The 2,526-nt window shown below is 44.1% G+C and overlaps 1 pseudogene; it reads right to left on the bottom strand.

Moving 5' to 3' along the window:
- Positions 1-1,015: 1,015 nt before the first annotated feature.
- LOC101570740 lies at positions 1,016-2,036 on the bottom strand (annotated as a pseudogene).
- Between the last annotated feature and the right edge of the window lie 490 nt (positions 2,037-2,526).

Raw genomic sequence — 2,526 nt, 5'->3', positions numbered from 1 at the left:
ACCCTTTGTATTTTACCATTGCTTTTTTTCTTTTAATAAAAAAAAAAATTATTTAGAAGCATTCAGAATGTCAACAAAAAAGTTGCAACCTTTTTTTTTTTTCAATTACAGAGTGATATTCAATTAACAGAACAATGAAGATGAGGATTTAATGAAGCAGTCAGGTGAGGACCTGAGGAAACAGAATGGCTTTCAACAGGACTTGCAAATACCAGGTTTTAGTCCTTAAGCCTTTTTGCAGGGTGTTGGGGGGATGCCTAGGTATGTCACAGTGTTTCCCATGATTCTCTTGCCTCAGTTGCCATAGTGCCCAGTTCCACGCTGTTGTGGGTTGTGACTGCCCAGTTTCTGCCTGTGCCCTTATCATGGATGCCAGACCTGGAATCAGTCTGTTGGGAGTGCCCTAAAATACCGCATTTGCTGACAAACAACAGGTGTCCATGAATGCTGGGCTTTGGAAAACAGGCCCATGATCCTCCAGCTAATCCTTATACTTTGCTGCACAAGTATAAGTATCCAGGAAATAGCTATTTAAACTCTGTCTGACAGTTAGTTTCCACTCAAATGACTATCAAATAAAAGTGCATTGTGGAAATATTCATAATATCAGGAAAGTTGTTAAAATCTTGCAAATCATTTATGAAAAGATAAACGCTTTTATTTTAAAAAGAAGAGAAGGAGGAGGAGGAGGAGGAGGAGGAGGAAGAAGAAGAGGAGGAGGATAGGCCAGCCAAATAGCTCAACAAGCAGGCACAGGGGCCAGGGGTCGATCCCTGGACCTGCCGTACCAGCCCTGAGACAGTGATTGAGACTGGGCGTGGTGGCGCGCGCCTGTAATCCCAGTTCTTGGGAGACTGTAAACAGGTGGATCACTACAAGTCCAATCTAGTAGTGAGACCCTGAACACCCTGTAGACCCTCCCTTAAAATACAAAAAAAAATTAATAAATAAATAAAAATTTTAAAAAGGAAAGGAAAGGCAGTTCATCTTCCCACAGTCCATGCTGGCTTGGTCTTCATCTTAGCTCCATCACAGCTCGGCTCTCTGATGACACTGAGTACAGGGGCTGCCAGTCACAGTCTATCAGTGCATCCTACAGTTCCTCAGTCTGCTCCATAAACTCCTTGTCGGCCTCTGTCATGTCCAGCAGCAGCATGGGGTCTTCCAATGCATCATTTCCAACTTCATATGTCTGCATGGTGCTCTGATGTGTAGGTAGCCATCCTACGGGTAGCTATTATTGTAGCTGCCTGTGTTCTGATCACAGCCCCACTGGGCATAGTATTCTGGTGCTGTTGGTAATGCTGGTTGTAGCTATAACTGTACCTCTGACTATATTCCACTGGCTTTGCATGGCTCAATTTTGGGATTGCCACACTCAGCCACATGTGTGGATTTAGACTCCAGTTCTACTGCCCCTTGCCTCTCTGTCAGGGCTCACTTCTGTAGCAGTTCATCTGTAAATTTCACAAAATCATAACCCTTAGATACACCTGTCTGGTCCAGAACCACTTTGCATCCCTGAAAAGAAGAGTGAACCTTGATGAAGAACTCATACAGCATGGCATCATCCACATGTGGGGCCAGGTCTCTGACAAAGAGAGAGAACTCAGGGCTATTATCTGGTTGTTTCCCATAAGTAGCATTGTTTAGTTTAAAACATTTTGTAGGTATGCCTCCTAGAAGGGGTTTCCCATTGTTCTTATGCAAACACTTCTCAGCTGTGGCCAAATCTGCAAACTCTACAAAGCAGTAGCCAGCTGGGATCTCAGTGAGGTGGTTTCAGATAATTTTTAATGCTCATCACAGTCTTCCCTCATGGTGGCAAAGGCTCTAGAGATAAAGTTCTTATCCATGTAGGGCTCCAGGTCTCCCATCCACACACTGGCCACCGTCCTGCACCTTGGCAGGGACTTCCCAAGTCTGTGAGGCTCCAGGCAGCAATCCATGCAGTGGGGCCACCCCAGAGTTCGCCACTGGTGATGTCTCTTGACTCTTCTGTGACTCCAGGGCTTGTTCACTGAGCTGAGGAGCATGACTACTTTATGCTAAAAAATGCATCCTCAGAATTCAGAGAACGCACTTTGTAACTTATTCTTCAGTCTGTATTTGCTATGATGATATGTGTGGCAGGAAATGTCCACACAATACATCACCAGTGAAAGCTGTCTATTTCATCAAGCAATTTAGGAGACTAGCTTTGAGTTATGTGCAATTGTCTTGGGGCTGACACTGCTAAGACCTTTCCTGTGCCACTGACTCAAAAGACATAATAATGAGGGCCAACAGCTGCAAAAGATAAATGCAAGTAATATTAATATTAAAAGACAAACAGCAAAAGAAGGGCATGTGTCAAACTCCTATAATCCTACAATTCAGGGAACCTGGGGCAAGAAGATCTTGACTGTGAGGTTAGATTAGGCACCTTAGTGACTTAACAAGACCCTGTCTCAAAATTAAAGAGAGAGAGGAAGAGAGAGAGAGAGAGAGAGAGAGAGAGAGAGAGAGAGAGGAAGAAGAAGAAGA

This window comes from Octodon degus, unplaced genomic scaffold, assembly GCF_000260255.1.
Source record: "Octodon degus isolate 3935 unplaced genomic scaffold, OctDeg1.0 scaffold00016, whole genome shotgun sequence".
Lineage (NCBI taxonomy): Eukaryota > Metazoa > Chordata > Mammalia > Rodentia > Octodontidae > Octodon > Octodon degus.
The sequence above is the reverse complement of the archived record's forward strand: the minus strand, read 5'-3'. Positions and strand labels throughout refer to the sequence as shown.